The sequence below is a fragment of the Melitaea cinxia genome, chromosome 19, assembly GCF_905220565.1.
Source record: "Melitaea cinxia chromosome 19, ilMelCinx1.1, whole genome shotgun sequence".
NCBI classification, from domain to species: domain Eukaryota; kingdom Metazoa; phylum Arthropoda; class Insecta; order Lepidoptera; family Nymphalidae; genus Melitaea; species Melitaea cinxia.
In genome coordinates, this window is record NC_059412.1 from 6176023 (window position 1) to 6195998 (window position 19976).

Below are 19976 nucleotides of genomic sequence, written 5' to 3' on the forward strand. Positions count from 1 at the left end.
ATTGTACACATTGAACAGGTCTACAGAAAACTCCCCTATGGTATACGTTTATCTCTTATGGATATCCCACAATAACATTTTTTTTGTCATTTACTTTTTACGACAAATAATGGCTAATTTTCAAAGCGATTTTAACCTATTATACAGCATTAATCCTTATCTAATTAAATACCTTAAATACATTGCTGATTTAATATAGATCTATATGTCCCTTTACAGCATATGATTTAAATGAATATTTTCGAAGATATTACAGATTTAAAAATTGCGGTACGTAGCGTTTGCGGCGGTTCCGGCCGGCTTTTACTCTAAAGTTAACGCGTGTGATAGAATTTTACTGATTATAAAGATAATTAGTAAGAAAAGAGAAAGTTTTGCAAAAGCTATTATTACCCTCGTTTACTTAAATATTAAAGGAACCATGTTTACAACAATTATTACTTTATATATTGCAAAGCTTCGAATTACCCTCTATTAATTTAATATTAAAATAACTATATCTTTGATGATCATTACTTATTAAAAGAACTGTATTTGAAATAATTATTATCATATATCAAATAGCGTCCAACTACCCTCCATTACTTTAATGTCAAAAGAAGCACATTTATGATACTTAATTATTACTTTATGCATAATATATTGTAAAGAATAAGGTAAATAAGACAAAGGAAATGGTAACCATTAGATTATATTATTATTGTCATATCGTCATTATTACACAGTTACAAACTCACAAAAATAGTTATAATATGAATATAACTTAATAACTTGAATTTCAACATTATAAGAATTAAGAAATACATAGCATAGGTTACAAGGGTAAATAAAATATAAGCAGAACAACTAATTACATACTGGAAATGTAATAAAATACCTTATTGTACTTATCTTACTCGTGGTCGGCGGCTCGTCAGGGAAAAGAGGGCTTTGCCTACCGACATACGATATTTATAACCTAGCCCAAGCCGTAATGTCAAATCATCTACATTTCACTGTTTTAAAGATTATAAATCAAGTGAAGTGTTGCCATCAGAAAAACTAAGTATAATTAAATTAAACAACGTTATAAAAATAATATTATATAAAGAAAATATGTAGGAAAATTAATAATTATCTATTACGGCCATACTGACAGTACTTCGTCCACGAAGTACTACATTACTCTACGATTGCTATTCACAATCAGTTCTTAGAGTAACTAGTACTTACCTATTACAAACAATATTTTGATAATTGATATTATATTAATTACAAAACATTCTTTTTTTTTTTTTTTTTTAATTATATTTGTAAATTTAATACATATACAAACAAAATTCTGATCAATTACAGAACATAATTCTTGTTGCATCAAAATTATATTCATACATTTAATACATATACAAACAAAATTCTGGTAAATTACACAGCATTATTCTTGTTGCATTAAAATTATATTAATACACATACAAACAATATTCTGATAATTAATATTGTATTTGCTACAACACATATTCTTGTTGCATTAACATTATATTTATATATACTTCACATAGGCATGTCAGTCCCATTCAACCGCTGTTGTTGAGATAGACTGACACCAAGTAAGTACTACTACAGCGAGCACTTGCCAACTACATAGACATACCAATCACATTCACCTGCTGCCTGTGAGATAATTGGTACCAAATAGAAGGCCGACCAGCAGAGGTGCCAATAACTATATACCAATGCCTGTACCCTAGACATGCTGATTCCATTCACCTTTTGTTGATGAGACTAATCAGCACCAAGATACGGCTTCAACTTAAAATGTATGTTTGCATATATTTATATATATGAAAGCAACTTAAAATTAATAGTATAACCTTAATAACTAACTATTACTAAATATAACAATTATAAATTTAAATCTATATATTTTTTGTCATAACAAATTATATACTATACTATAATTTCACATGGTATTTTCCATAATAATATTTCCATCTACCCATTCTCCAGGCCAAAATCGTAAATTTTCTTTTGCAACAATTATATTTCTTAAATTATTTGTACCATTCAGAGCATAGCGGTCATTAGAAAGAATCGAAGAAATTTCATAGGGACCTTTAAATTTCGATTTTAATTTGTCATTACGCCTATGATCCTGATTAACATAAACTAAATCACCTACATTATATGTTTTAGTATTTCTTCTAACCAAATCAAAACGTTGTTTAAATTTTTCTGCGATTTGTTGTAATCTATGCTTAGCTAGTTCACGATCAGCTCGCACATCAATTTTAGGTTCTAAGCAATCGTCAATCAGAACATCATTTAGACGAGCTTGTATCACGGGTATATTAGTTTCTACCCCAATCAACAAACGCAGAGGAGAAAACCCAGTAGATTTTTGTATGTTAGTATTAATAGACTGCTGTACCTTCCAAAGTACGTTCGGCCATTCTGATAATTCTTTACACATAGTACTCAGCATATTTATTACTGTGGACACATAACGTTCTACCTGACCGTTACTTCTAGGCGTACCAGTAGCTATCATGTGATGTTCAATATGTAGCTCTCGAAAGAGAGCTTGAATTCTATTAGAGCTAAAATTTGTTCCACGATCAGTGATAACTAATTTAGGTGTACCGAATAACGTAACTGTTTCCCTTATAATGGGTATCAACTCTTGAGCATTTAAAGTTTTAAGAGGTTTCAATAAACAAAATTTGGTGAACCCATCTACCAGTAATAAAATATGTTTGTACCCTTCCTGGGTCACTGGAAAGGGGCCAGTGCAATCTAAATGTATTATATGAAAGGGAATAGCAGTTTTATCAATTGGATGTAGCAATCCTTGCTTAGGACCAGAACACCCTTTTTTTCAGTGCAAACTAAACAATGAAAAATATATTTTTTGACAAAAGCTGACATGCCAGGAAACCAGAAATACTGTCTAATTTTATGTAAAACTTTATCGTACCCCACGTGACAGTTTTCATCGTGAAATAATTTTAATATGCTTAATCTATACCCTTTTGGTACGAACAATTTAGGTTCAGAGCTAGAATTTGTTTTATAGTGTAACAAACCATTTTTCATTAAGTATCTATTAGAATCTAAATCATCTGTTTGTAGCTGTGATATAAGAGTCTGTGTCTCGGGGTCGTTTTGTTGAGCCATTTTCAACCAAGATTGTGATTCATTATCATTAGGGGCCTCAATTAAATTAACTCTAGGGAAAGATTGACTACGATTTTGAAATGAAGACTTAATGGGGTTTCGGCTGAGAAAATCAACATGACTTATAAATTTACCCTTTTTATATACAATATTAAAGCGAAAGTCTTGCATAAAGGTCCACCAACGAGCGACTCTAGGGGATAAGTCTTTCTTTGTCATGGTTGATTTTATTGCATTGCAATCAGTAACAAGAGTAAATTCAATACCAAGAAGGTAAACTCTAAAGTGCTTAAGAGCATTATATATTGCTAATGTTTCCAAATCATAGGAGCAATATCGGGATTCTGCTGGACTTGTACGTTTGCTATAATATGCTACGACTTTATTCACCTTGTCAACCTTTTGTAAGAGAATTGCCCCATAACCTATTGAGCTAGCATCTGTGTGCAGTTCTGTAGGAAGTTTATGATCAAAGATAGTTAAAAGAGGTTCAGAAACTAAGTGGTCAATTACATATTTTCGAGCTGCATCTTGTTCTGGGCCCCACTCCCATTTTTGATTTGCTTTAATTAACCTGGTGATACAAGCAGTTTTTGAAGCGAAATCTGGTATAAATTTTCGGAAATAACTAGATAAACCCATGAACTGTCTGACTTGTTTGATACTACTGGGCACCGGTGAATTAGTTAAAGCAATAACTTTAGATTTACTAGGCCTCACACCAGCCCGAGATACATGTCTCCCCAAATACTCGATACTATCTACAAAAAAATAACATTTCTTTAGATTTATCCTAAAACCAGTAAGATCGAGTGCTGCGATGGTTTGTTCTAAGTAGTTGAGACCTTGTTCAATAGTATTAAATGGAATTAAGATGTCATCCATATACACTAACAAAAATTTTAAATGACATACTGCTTTAGAAATAGCTCTTTGGAACACTGATGGACCGTTACAAATACCAAAAGGCATTTTGAGGAATTCATAATGCCCGTCTGGCGTTACAAATGCTGTGTATTTGGTAGACCTACTAGATATGGGGATTTGATAGAATCCATTTTTCATATCTATTTTAATATAAAAGTTTGAATTTCCAAGCTTATCTATTTGGTCCTCAATAAGAGGGAGGGGGTACCTATCTTTTTCAATAAGTTTATTTAATGCTCTGTAGTCAATACATAGTCTATCACTTCCATCGCTTTTCCTTACAAGGAGGACGGGGCTAGCAAAAGAGGAATTACTTTCTTTGATTATCTGTTTATCTAACAAACCTTGTACTATTTCTTTGACCTTCTCCCTTTCTATGGGGGCTAACCTATATGGCCTATAATAAACAACGCTATCCTTTTTTAGTTTAATATCAAGCTCTCCAGTTTTAACATATCCAATGTCTTGCAAGACTGAGGGATATTTGTCAAAAATGGCTTTAATCATACTTTGCAATTCTAAATCTAAGTGAGTTATTGCCATTGAAAGCTCTGAAAATGAATCCGGAATTTGATCTCTCTCTAAATAATTTATTTTAGGACTAGAATTAAAAATTTGTTTTCTTACTTAAACGAGAGCCTAAAGAATCAGTGACTATTTCAATATCAGGGCGTTGTACAGCGTTTCTACCTATTAGAAGATCGTACCCGCAATCTTTATCAGCAACTACATACATATCCAGTTCAATACACAAATCATCAAATTTAACGGGTGCTGTAATTTTCCCAAAAGCTTGTAAACTACCTTTACCTATTCCAGAAATATACAAAAAACATGGACTAAAATTACGACCTAGACGCTTTGCTACAGACTCTTTAATAATACTGCAATTAGCTCCAGTATCAACAAGAGAATCTATACTTATGTCGTAGATAGATACTTTTGTTGAAACTAATTCTGTTTTTCTAAAAAATTAATCTCATTTGCAACTGTAGCAGGGTTATTATCATTATTAAGTCTATATCTACAAATGGATTCCTTATGTCCAGGTTTCTTGCAAAAAGTACAAATTTTGTTTATAAAATCGGATGGTATTTGTTCCCTTGTATTATTAATGTATATGCGGGAGTCCTGTTTAAAACATTGCACCTTAGTATGTCCTGATTTACCACACGAGTAACACCGTATATCGTTTAATCTAGTATCTATTTTAGTTCGTTTAGTAATGTTATTAGAAAAAAATTTTGAATCCCTACCACTATGCTCTAAAGGTCGTTTCTTAGTCTTAGCATATGAAGTGAATAGAGAAATTTGTTCAGAGGTAGTTTTAACATTACTATTAAATGATGCCATTCTTACATTAACATCCGATATACTACCACATATTAATTCAACTAATTGTAACTCGGTAAAAGCTATTTTCGTATTACGCAACAGTCTAATTTTTTCCCTTGCGTATTCGCAATAGGAATCTGCACTTTCAGAACTATATGACACTGCCTTTTGAAGTTTTTCGGCCAGATTCTTTTTTTCGGGATACAAAGCGGTTAACTCTATACGAAAATTTTCCCAGGAACGCCCGTCTACAGGATCCCAAGTCTCGAACCACAGTAATGCAGACCCTTTAAGGGCCTTACCTGCTTTAGCAACGGTAGCGATACTGCTCCAGCCAAATTCCCTCGCGAGAGACTCGATGTTGCTGCACCAAGACTCTGCACCCAGGTCACTCGTGGCCGGGTCAAAAATAGGCAAAGCAACGTCGTCGTCTTTACTCCGACTCCCGGAGACAGCGTCCTTGATGGCCATGAGAAATTCTTGCATAGCCGAGAGATCCATTCTGGAAATACAATACATATTAGAACAGTGGACACTATCCCACTTCTGATGATAGAATTTTACTGATTATAAAGATAATTAGTAAGAAAAGAGAAAGTTTTGCAAAAGCTATTATTACCCTCGTTTACTTAAATATTAAAGGAACCATGTTTACAACAATTATTACTTTATATATTGCAAAGCTTCGAATTACCCTCTATTAATTTAATATTAAAATAACTATATCTTTGATGATCATTACTTATTAAAAGAACTGTATTTGAAATAATTATTATCATATATCAAATAGCGTCCAACTACCCTCCATTACTTTAATGTCAAAAGAAGCACATTTATGATACTTAATTATTACTTTATGCATAATATATTGTAAAGAATAAAGTAAATAAGACAAAGGAAATGGTAACCATTAGATTATATTATTATTGTCATATCGTCATTATTACACAGTTACAAACTCACAAAAATAGTTATAATATGAATATAACTTCACTGTTAAAAATTTCTTTGGTAAACTTACTAAAAATGTGTGGGAAGTTTTAACGCAAAACAATTTAGTAAATTTACTAAACAGAATGCTTCAACTCAATTTGAGAAAATTACAAAATGTTTTTGGAAATTTACCAAGCAGTTCCAGAAGATTTAAATAGTAATTTTATCATACAGTTTTGTAATTTTACTCAAGAATGTATCATGAAAATGCTTAGTAAATTTACTATGCTGTTTTGTAACTATACTACTTAATTCACTTGAATTGAGTTTGATAAAATTGAAAAATATTTTTGGAGATTTACCAAGCGGTTACAGAAAATTTGATTAGTAATTTTACTATACAGTTTTGTAATTTTATTCAATAATTGATCATAAAAATGTTTAGTAAATTTACTACGCAGTTTCGTAACTACACCAACCAATTCATTTGAATTGGGTTTGATAAAATTACAAAATATTTTTGGAAATTTGCCAAGCAGTTACAGAAAATTTGATTAGTAATTTTACTATACAATTTTGTAATTTTAATCAATAATTGATCATAAAAATGTTTAGTTTTTTATGCATACTAAGAACTTTTAGCCCATAAAACCGTCAGGGAATATTTAATATTTTAAATGATAGTTTATACATAATTATTCTCCTTATATTAGAACTTTAACTGAGAAAAAAAATCATTACTTTTAACTGCAAGAAAAAAATTAAATACATATATTAAGATTGAATGGAAAAAAATTAAGTATTCGATAATTCATTTTCTAACCAGCTAATTCACCAACATTTTCTAACTTTATAACTTGTTAAAAAAAAATTCGAAAAGAGGATGACCCTGAAGGCCATCCTTGCAACTTCCCGCTATCTACACTCGAAGCGCGCCGAAGTAAGTTCAGGAGTGCTTTGTTGAGCTCTGCGAGCTCATCAACACTTCAACATTAATGATTTTTGAGCTCTTCGAGCTCAAAAATTTTTTTTAGAACTTTTGCAACAACGATATCTTACGCATCAATTGACCGATTTTAACTTTCTGAATGCTATTCGACGCAGTTTCTCGAGTACTAAAAATGTTGTGAAGAGAACAAAATCGATAAGTCTCAAAATTTCAAAGTCATCTTGGAAAAACTTTTTTTTTGAAATTTTTGAAATGCCATAACTTTGGAACGTGTTGTTCGATTTTGACGTTCAAGACGGCAATCGACGAAGTTTTTTGAGGCGTAAAAATGTTACAATGAGAGCGAAACCGATGAGACGTACAGTCTCCATGTTATCCTAAAAAAACGCTTGTTTTTGAATTTTTTCGATTTTTTTGGTTTTCGATATCTCACGAACGAATCAACCGATTTCGATTTGTACAACGGCAATCGACGCAGTTTTTTGAGCACTAAAAGTGATGTAAGGAAAACAAAGTCGATAAGTCTCAAAATTTCAAAGTTATCTTGAAAAAACGTTTTTTTTTTGGAATTTTTGAAATGCCATAACTGCAAAACGCGTGGTTTGATTTCGATGTTCAAGACGGCAATCGACGCAGTTTTTTGAGGCCTAAAAATGTTACAATGAGAACAAAATCGATTAGACGTAAAGTCACTAAGTTATTCTAAGCAACGCTTGTTTTTTAATTTTTTCGATTTTTTTGGTTTTCGATATCTCACGAACGAATGAACCGATTTTGATTTGCAAAACGGCATTCGACGTCGTTTTTTGAGCTTAAGAGCTGATTAGGTTATGGAATTGATCGGTGCAATAGCCAAAAAGTTATTCTAAAAAAACATCATTTTCGAAAAATTTTTTTCGCGGTTTTTTTTTAAATTTCTCAAAATCTACCGAATCGATTCACTTCAAATTTTCAGGAAGTCTAAGTTGAGTGGAACCCTTTCGAATGCCACGAGTCTCGTTTCGATCGGTCAAGCCGTTCAAAAGTTATAAGAGGTTTACATGCGTACACACACACATCCACACAGACATACAGACACCCTCGTAAAAATAGTCAGGGAAGCTTTCTAGGGCCTTTAAACGTCGAGATATGATGAAAACTCGACTTTCGAAAAACGGGGTAAAACCAATAACTTCCCGATTTTTAAAAAAATTTTTAATTTTTTTAGAGGGAAGTTAAAAATGCTTTATTAATCATAACTTTACTATATATAATTTTCAAATCAAAATTTTACATATAAATATGATATAAAAATATTGATAAATTTTTAATAATTTCAATAATATGTAAATAAACATTTTTTTTTGTAATCTTTCAAGAAACTATGGTAAACCGAAATACTAACAATTTTGGTTCATCTAAAAAAGTAGTTACCCTATTATACTGTTAATTATACAAAACACTGTATAATTTTACAGTCAAAATAATAAAATTAATGAGAAGATTATTGAATTTCCAATGAATTCATTAGAATTCGAATTTAACTATTGTTTCACAATCTTACTAGACCACAGATTAAATTAAAATACGCACAATGTTTGTAAATTTACGAAGCTTGGAAACGAAAGTCGACAGCGTGTTTAGTAAAATTAAACAAGGCTAAAGAAAAATAGTATTTTTTAGTAATTTTACAATACATTGTGTAATTTTACAATAAGAATAGTAAAAATACCAAAAAAATTTTTTGAATTTTCAATAATTCCATTGTAGTTTCAATTACAATATTGTTTTGTAAATTTACAACAAAATTAGTAATTCAAAACACAAACAATGTTAGTAAATTTAAGGAGCTTGGTATCGAAAATTGATAACCTGTTTAGTAAAATTATACATGGCAACAGACAAATAGTATTTTTTAGTAATTTTACAATGTATTGTGTAATTTTACAGTTCAAATTGTAAAAATAATAACAAAATTTGTAAATTTCTAAACACTTCACAGTAATTCGAATTATAAAATATTTGGTAATTTTACAAAAAAATATAGTATCTCAAATTACTAAAAATTTTGGTAAATCTTCAAAGTTTGTTATTAAAATTTAATAAACTGTTCCGTGAAATTACAATACAAGTAAGATTTATACTCTAAGATTGTAAAATTAAAGCGCATCTTAGCAAATTTTCTCATATGTCTTGGAAAATTACTCAAAATGTGTTATAATTTGAATTCATACACACTGATTAGTAATTTAGCCATCTCATGTTGAGTAAAAAAATGATAATTTTACAAAAAATTTTTACAGTGTTAATAACTTGAATTTCAACATTATAAGAATTAAGAAATACATAGCATAGGTTACAAGGGTAAATAAAATATAAGCAGAACAACTAATTACATACTGGAAATGTAATAAAATACCTTATTGTACTTATCTTACTCGTGGTCGGCGGCTCGTCAGGGAAAAGAGGGCTTTGCCTACCGACATACGATATTTATAACCTAGCCCAAGCCGTAATGTCAAATCATCTACATTTCACTGTTTTAAAGATTATAAATCAAGTGAAGTGTTGCCATCAGAAAAACTAAGTATAATTAAATTAAACAACGTTATAAAAATAATATTATATAAAGAAAATATGTAGGAAAATTAATAATTATCTATTACGTGCTTGGGCCACGGGCAGTAATGAATAAATCAAAACTACTGGATCGATTTTAATCATTTTTTCAATGAATGACATAGGCTATAATTATATTTTATACCCGTGCGAAACCGGAGCGGGTCGCTAGTGGTATACTAAAATTAACTTTGGTATAAATTACATTAGTAATACATACACTTAATACTTATAATAAAATCTTGCAGAAGTAATTAACTTTTAGGAGAACATTACAATTTCACCTAAGCTATTCCACAGTTGACTCTTATATTTTTAATAAATCTATTATATTATAAAGTGAACAAAATAAATATCTTGGTCGTAGACACACAGGCGTCTATTTCTAGGGTAAGCAAATATTAGTGTAGAACTGATATTTAATATAACCAACGTTATAACTCTCCTTGATTTACTGCAAAATATTTCATAACTCAATTATTACTTTTTTAGGCAAACCATTCATTTTTCTGAAGATATTGAAATTCTTTAGTCAAAATGATTTCATTATTAACTTTAGCAGAAAGATTATAAGAAAGTTTCGAACTTTGTTGTTTTAAATTAAGACAATTAATTTAACGAAAAAAATTTACAACTCTGTTTAGTAAAACTATTTTGACCAATAGAATGAATGACTAGCCCGTTGGCGTATTTTGTAGTGGCCCTGCTTTCTGTTCCGTGGCTTGGAGGTTCGATTCCCGCCTGAGTCTGGGTGTAATATTTGTATTTATATATTTATATATGTATTATTTGTATGTATATTAAAAAAATAGTCAAGTTTATATTTATAATTATTATAGTCTGCTGATTCCTGTAACACATGCATTAAGTTGCATTGCATATCATAGGAACAGACGACCATGTGTGTATGTTATGAGATATTTTATTAATAATGATTCAGTCTCTAACATTCCACTGCTGAATACCGATCTCTTTATTCGTTTTGGATAATAATAAAAAGAAACATTAATGCGTACATAATAGTTTTTAATCTAGAAGGCTGATAGACAAACTCCAACATATCTTTAAAAGTTTAAACAAAACGACATTAAAACAAAAAGACATTAAAAGTTAAATAGAAGCTACCAATCATTTTATTCCGTGGATTAATTCAAGTATTTTCGAGCCCTTGAATAACAACATAAATAATAGATTCCCTAGAATTCTATTTTATGTTCGTTATAATTTGCGTAAATGCCTTTTCATGAACAGAGTAAAATTCATAGAGCAAAAACCTTAGTAGGTCTTACTTTTAAATGTAAAAACTGTTGTACGTCATAACAGTCGTATGAATTGCTACTGACAGCGTTAGTTCTTATTCACGAACACATCCATTAGAAAATTATATACTTGAATTATGTACGTTCTATTATTCTATTTAGAAATTTGTTTGAATGAATGGTCGATAACAACAAACGATTTTGTAAATATCTATACTAAGGTGCCAATTTCACATAATATATATTAATAGATAACATGTATTCTATAATTTTACATTTTTGTTTTACTATTCACGAGTCCATTTATTTATCTATTTCTGGCAAACTGCCGCATACGACTCATTTCCTTGCCAAATTCCAGTTCCTACATTTTTGTACTAATTTAAGCTTGTCTATGCTTCCATCAAATTAATATCAATAACAAAACTTAAAATCTACTTTATTCGTACATAATTCTAAGAATAACCTATAGTTACATTTTTAAATCCATTTCAATTTATAAATGTGTAGCCCGATGGCGCAGTATGTAGTGCCCTGCTTTCTGCTTCGAGGGTTGTGGGTTCAATTCCAGCCCTGAGTCTGGGTGTGGTAATATATGCATTGTTTAAGTAAGTTTAATGAAAATCAACACTATATCATTTGTCTGTTACCTATAACGCAAGCATCAAGTTACCTTAGGAACAGCCCACCGTGGGTGTACGTCAAAAATATGTATTTAATTATTAAAAATTTAGGAGCCAATTATGGAATAGCATATTATATTATAAAAGTGAAATTTTAATATTTTTCTAAAATTATAAATTAGTTCATTGTATGTATTACTAATGTAATTTATACCAGTTTTAATTTTAGTATATCATAATAATCGCTCTGAACGCACTGCTGCTGTCATCGTCAATCCATCACAGAACTCAATAATTTTTATAGCATTAAAATTACCAACGAACGTTTCCTGTCTTGACTGCATATTAAATTTAAGTTTTATATTTTCTTTCATTAATTTTTTTCTTCTTGACATTTTAATAAACAAAGCATATAATTGTTTTGTATCCGTAGTAAATCATCGTACACTTCGTCAATTTGCAATGAATTTAAAAGTACCCAATTATAAAGTGATTCATGTCTTTAAAGTATTTTTTCCAAGAAAAATTTAAATGTTAAATGTCTGTGAATCAGTGTAAACAACTGTTGGCTAACCTAATAAATAAAATTAATAAATAAATAAAAGAATACATCTACGAATTGTCAGACATGTAAAAACTCCTTCGAATGTTTGAAAATACAACCCATTCGGAACCCACCGCATTAACAATCGTAAAGGTCAGAGAATCTCCGACTGGACGTTAATTAAAGAATAATAGACTGGAATTTTAACCAAGCTGAAGTTTTCTTTTCTAAATTCAAAGTAAATGAGAAAGCTATTCGTAAAAGTTAGTCAATCAAGCGAAAGTTATTTTAAGGTTTGAGGTTAAGTATTTCATGTGATTTTTTTTTGAACTGAAATAAATTATGTGACCGCTGTTTTTTAACGAATTCATTTAAAAACGAAATGAATACATTTTTAAAATTATATTAGAAAAATTACTATTATTGTACAATAACGGCAACTAAATTAAAAATATAACCAGCACTCGATTGTACTCCAAAGTGCAATATCGATACACCAAAGTTATTTGAAAACGAAAAGCGAAAAGAATATTTAACCTAGTAGCTCTTGTTAGTTTTACAGTTTATATATAGACTACTAAGAGCTAACTTTAAAAAAATTATTCATTTGATAAAAATACTAATCATATCCATTGTCACGTATACGGAATGTAGATGACATAGGTTAAACATTATCATCTAGAAACAAATGAAAATTTTAGCATGAAAATATTTTAACCATATTGGTTTCATTCTAACGATGAAGAGATACACCCTTGTCATTTTCTGTGTGGCATCAAATGCTGAATAATGCAGTGGAACAGAGTAATAAATAGAAAAATTGTCCTAAAAATATAAAGTAACCATTACGTAAAAAGAACCACAAAATAAATCAGTAAGGATAAATAAATAAAAAATAAAAGAGAAGAGCTAACAGGAAAGCTTGAAAAAAGGTTTGGTGAATTATTATTTTTCCCTGATTTATTATGAACCGTTTGATAAGATTTGAGCCGGTGAGAAATGGCGTGAGTATATTATTCGTAAAAAATAGTCACGCCCTAAATGTGTAAAAGAGAAGTAAGAAAATAAATATCATTTTTTTTTTTAGATTAATTTACAGGTAAATAAGTAGAAAACATATAGTATATTTATAATTATGGTTTAATTTTAAATCTAAAGATATTTTAATGTTTATTTAATGAATGATGATGAATAAATAAATGAATGATGTATTTACTTTTCCATCAAACAGTAATTATTGTAAGGAAAAAAACCGTTAGCGTCGGACCACGTCCTAGTTTTACTAGGCAGTCACATGACTGTCGATTTGTAGTTGTAATGAAAAATCGGCTGTGGTATTATAATAATGCATGCATGTTTAACAAAAGGCATGGGCATTTTGAGCCCGTGAATGTTAATTTTTAAATAAAAAAAAGGTTTATACAAAAGTTTCTTACAATGTTTTGTATCTATTGAGATTTGGTAAATAAACAAGATTTCTTTCAGTTTGAACTTAATTAAAACTTTAATGTTTCAGTAATTTCACACAATTCTCAGTAAAAGTTCTATAATGAAAGCCGCATAAAAAGCGGCGCAATCTGGCGTTACAATATTAAAGAAAGGTAAACAGGCAAATAACAACTAACATACAGTCTAGAATTATTATAAAATTTTATCCAATAGTATCCAAATAAGTATAACTGAAAATCGAAAAAATAATAATAGTAAAGCACAACAACAAAACAACTTTCGTTATTAGTAACGTAACATATTTTGTCTTAAAAGGAGGTAAATATATTTTATATTCATTTATTTATTCGTTCACATTAATAGGTTATATATTACTTAACTCTTTAATATTCGTACAAATAACAGAAACAATAACAATAACATTTCATAAACAGAAATATCATAAAAATTTACAAATTGTAAAAATAAATGTTAAAAATGTGTGCTTATCCTAGAGGAGATATTTAATTTATAAAGGGAATAAAATAGATTTCATGTCCGAAAATGATTCTTTTTTTAAAAAGGGCATAAATTCTAAAAAGACTATTATGAATAAACATAATATGTTATTATATTTCAATATAATTTCTAGCGACCTGTTTTATTTTAATTGCAAAATAAATAATATAATAATAAACAATATAAGTAATTTATTTTTCCTATGCTAAAAAAAACGTATAAATAGGTAGAAATTTATTTGTTTAATCAAGGTTAGTAAAATTGCATGGGGCGTATAGTTCATTTATAAAACCTTAATTGCGACTGCACGATGTGCCACGCATATTCAATATTTTATTCAATTAGTATTGATAAAACACTGTTTTTTGAATATAATAAAAACAATGTTTCAATAAATTGGCACTACGTACATTTTACTTAACCAAATAAACAGATTTTTTTGATATACCAACCTATCACGCCATTTCAACGTGAATACAATATCGTGCAATGTAAAGTGTTAGTAAAATATATGCAAAAATGGACTAGTGAGTGGATAATGAATAATTTTACACATGCTTAAGTTTATTATTTCTACTTTTTTTAATATTTTAATTTGGAGACTTGTTCTTCTTCTTTCGGAAAAAAGCGTAATAAATAAAATATCGAGTTATCAAACCTATTTGTAAATATGTACTTAATAAATGAAAAAGCAATATATAATATTATTGTATAAATAATGATAAGTTCTGTTAATTGTATATGCACAACGAACCGAAACTAAACGAATGAACTCGTGAAACATTTCTGTAAACTGTTAATGTAGTATAATATAAATACTCCAAGGGTCCTACTATGGACCTTTGGGCTGGGCCCTTTAGATATTAGAATTGTGATACTGAATGTTCGTAGGTATTAAAACCATTCCATTCGGAAACAAGACATACAGATGTTAAATTTACCACGTTATAGTTTTAATCATTATATAGAATAAATGGGATAGCCTTTATTTGATTATTTTATACCATTTCTTATTCATTTATTGCAATAACTACACAATAAAATAAACCTGTTTAGATACTTGTTTTTAGAAGTTCGTATTTTCCTAAAATAATTTTTAAAACTAATTCAGTCTTCGGTCGCAAAAATGATATGTAAACTTTTCTTTCATCGTTACCGTGATTACATTTTGTCCTTAAAAATATGTGTGCTCATTTAAAGATGGCCAGTTTTATACAATAACAAAGCTCGAGTGCCTTTAAAACTTTAGTTATTCGAGTATCTAGAACTTCGCCGAGAGTGAAGTCTTTGCTTTAAAAGGGAAATGAATTTTTAAGTCACCTAAGTTCTAGTTTTCAGACAAACGACACAAACTTGCTGAAAAGTGTTGTACTTTGACACTTTTCCCGATTGTGATTTGATTTATATTATTTTAGTTTTTCGCTTGAAATATTTACATCAATTTACATAGTAGTAATGAAGAGTTTGTTTATATAATTAGAATCACCAACGACAAAATAACATTTTTGTAAAAATAAATAATTAATAACGTTTTATTTTGTTTCACGAATGCGGCAACAGATGGCGAATCAAGCTAAAGCCTACAAGATAATAATTATTTTAATTAATCTAAAGCAGAATGTAAACGAGCAAAAAACTTCTCTCGATTCATTTTGATTGGAGCCAAGTCTGTCACCAGACTAAATAAAGAGTTAAGAGGCAGAAGATAATATTTCTGCAAAGAGACTTTAAATAATTGCAGTTACCGTTATTACAAATTTAATTTGAAGATTAGCTATAGTTGTAACAGCCACTCTGGTATAGTGATGAGTGCGGCGTGAAAGCGCTTAAGCACTAACGGTTTGCAGGGTCGATTTCTGCTCGGAATGTATATTTGTATTAAAAAAAATCCGGTTCGGATGTCTGTCCTTGTGGGTCTCCACACTGTGGTTTGAAAAGCACGTTAAGTTTGTCCTGGCTGTTACCATTGGTACCTGATAGCAATCGTTACTCATAGTAAGAAATATATCAGTGTATTGGATTAAGCTCCGACCGCGCCTATGTCCAGAAGGGGGCTGATACAGGCTGAATCGTGATGCCGAGGCGAGGTGGCGAATGCTAGCGCGACCCCATCTCGCCCCACCGAGGCGGACGACTGCTCACACGTGGTGGTGTTTAGTCAGTAGGAGTCTGACATAACCTTCTGGCACCCCTGCGCCGGAGGGTCTCCATGATGGATTTTCCCCACGTAAAAAAAAGGCTGAATCGTGATAATGATACCTTTTTTTTAATATATAGACTAGCGTTTGACTGTGATCTCACCTGATAGTAACTGAAGATGCAGCCTAAGATAGTGCGCCTAGAAGATTCCTATTCACTCTTGATGTGAAGATACCCAAGTTATAACTATTTAAAAAAACGGAATCCGGATGCCCATTCCAATTCCCATGCCCATCCGGATTCCAAATTTTTGCGGTGTGTATTAAGAAAGAGGAAGCAAAACGCTTAGTGCGAAATCGTGGAACTTCAACCAGTGCAGACTCATGCGGCATACTTGCGGTTCGATGGTAGAATGGTTATGGTGGAACCAAATTGTATAGTTCTTGAGTACTTGTACAATAAAACAACGTGAATACATATTATCAGATAACAAACAGTAACTGTCTCATCACCTCTACATACTAAAGGATATTTTATAGCAACTGAATAACTTTATCAGTAAATACACTGACTCTCGTGATAAGATCAAAATGGATTTAAAGGAATGGTCAATGTACAGTATCATACTACTACAAAATTTATAGTATAATGGATGTGCATCAATAATCATATTAGTCAATTAAGCGATACATTTTATTTGTTGTTACGCTCCATTTTCCTGATGTGAATAATCGCTTTAAAATTCAAAAGGGACTCATCCTAGCGTATTCGTTAAGAATATTAATGCGCGGGTGGACGCGGTCCTCCCGGCTACGAAGATTAAGCTGATTGTTCTGTCAAAATTCATTTTTGTTCATTATATGATTTTTGTTTGTGTTTGAAACAACGTTTGTCGTGGATGAACTTATCAGAATTATTCTCGTAATAATTAAGCTTAACTTTAAAATACCTCTAAGCTTTTTTTCCCACTGGTGTGAAAAGTTCAAAATAAATATTACCAGGTGTTTAAAATACGCCTACTGGTAGGTTTTTTTCAAGGCACAGTTATAACATTCATAAGCGCAAACACATACTATTATAAAAAAAAGACTAATAGTAAAAAATATTGTTACGTGTTAGGGTTCGAAGGATTTGGAGAGAAAGACCTGCTGACTCTTTTCAAGACTTTATTCACTAGCACTAGGTCCAACACAAAGCACTAGGTTTAAACACTAAGCACTAAGTTCAACCACTAAGCACTCACGATGTCCTCAGTCGTAGCCAATGTCGTAGGTTTCGCTGGTACCACTCTTGATCACTAGTTTTCACTCTTGAAGTCGCCTCGAAGATCGCTCAAACTGAACTGTCTCGTTCGCCTCGCTACGGCTATTTATATCGGCCGAGACGAGGCCCAGACCATTCTGGAAAGTTCGCGCATGTACACGGTTTTCGAGACTATACTTCTATATAGTTCCGCAGTTGCTCCTCTAACGCCATCTAGTATTGAGTAGAGAGTTTCATGCGGTCTCTGTCTTTGCGTGGTTTCAATGGTTGTCGCTAGATGGCGCTAGTTTCTTTGTGTGTCCTTAACACTACTCCCCTCTTAGAGATGCTCGTCCCGAGCATCGTTGTTACTGCCATGGTAACGCGCCAGACGGTCTATGTGTACCACTTTGAATGTCCCTCTTGGTTGCTTTTGAATCCTGTAAGTCACATCATTCAGTCGGGTAACCACTTTGTATGGACCGTCCCACTTGGTCTGCAACTTTGGCGATTTCCCTTTCCGGCGGGTTGGGTTATGCAGCCACACCAGTGACCCTTCCTTGAAGCCGCTCGTGTTCGATTTCCGGTCGTATCTGGTTTTCATGTTCTCGCTTGAATGTAACCCATTTTCCCGAACCAAGGCGTGTATATAGCGCATTTTTTCCCTTAAATCGCTGACATAGTCTTGTACGGTATTTGGTCCCTCCGGTGCCCCTCCAGTCAATAGGTCTACTGGTATTCGTAATTCTCTACCGTAATTGACATACGCCGGGGTAGCTTTTATGCTCTCATGCTCGGCGGTTCGGTACGACAGAAGGAAGAGCGGTATATACTTGTCCCAATCTTTTTGTTTATCGTCTACCAATTTCGCCAAATGCCTCTCCAGGGTCTGGTTAAATCTCTCAACCATTCCATCAGACTGTGGATGGCACGCGGTGGTCCTCGTCTTATGCATGCCCAAAATTCTGCACACTTCCTGGAATACTTGCGATTCGAAGTTCCTGCCCTGATCGGAATGGATTTCTAGAGGCACGCCAAAGCGACATATCACTTCTTCGACTAACTTAAAAGCAACTGTTGTAGCTTCTTGGTTTGGTATGGCGAACACTTCGGGCCATTTGGTGAAGTAGTCCATGACGACCATAAAATACTTGTTTCCCGATTCCGTTACAGGAAATGGCCCCGCTACGTCAACTGCAATTCGTTCCCACGGTGCACCGACGTTATACAATCGCAGATTCCCACGGCTCCTGGTCTGTGGTCCTTTTACAACAGCGCAAGTAGTACATTTGCGGCACCAATCCTGTACATCATCTCGACAATGCAACCAGTAGAATCGTTCTCGCACTTTTGTTAACGTCCTCTTGACACCTAGATGACCTCCTGATACGCCATCATGTATTTCACGGAGAACATCTGGTACTCTCGTTCTTGGGACAATTATCTGAAGGTGGAATTCTCTGCCGTTAGTCTTCTCCCATTTCCGGTAGAGTATTCCGTTTTGAAGTATCAGACTGTCCCATTGAGCCCAGTACGCCTTAGTGACAGTGCCAGTGGGTGCCACCTCACTCCAGATTGGTTTTACGTCACCCCGTTTCTTCCATGTGATGATGTGCCGAAGGTCGTCATCTCTTTCTTGAGCTTCCCTCATAGCATCACTCTCCCAGATACCCAAAGGACTTGTTCTTGTTAGCTTTAATGTTACTTCATTAGAATCCTGCTTAACACAATGTTTGCAGACTTCCGAACACTGCCTTCGTGAGAGTGCGTCGGCATTCCCATACAATTTCCCGCTGCGGTGTTTCGTCTTGAAGTCATACTCCTGATCCCGGGCAGGAGGTGAAGCCCTTTCCTTCTTCAGCTCCTCTATTTGTTCCTCTATCCTTTTCATCCGTGCTATCTGGGTCTTCTTCTGCGGACAGTTGAGCTGAAGATGGCCCCTCTCGCCACACTTGTAGCACATGACTCCAGAACTTTTCTTCGTAGGAGCCTTAACTACCTTGAATTCCTCAGAAACCTCGCGGATCTTATGCCGTATGTCATGGCGAACAGCCTCGACCTCCAAAGCATGCGCCAATGCTTCCTTTAACGATGTATGGTGACGAAGCCTCACTGCAGCTCTGACCTCCAGGTCTTTGATTCCGTCGACAAATGCTTGAACAATATTCGTGTCTACCATCTCGGTGTCTGCTCCTGGGTGTGACTTCCTAACGAGTTTTTCGATTTCCAACGCCCATTGTTGTAGTCCTTCTCCTGGGCGTTGAACTCTGTCGCGCAGTTGGGCACGGAACACGTGCTCCAGATGTCGATCCCCGTATCGGGATTCA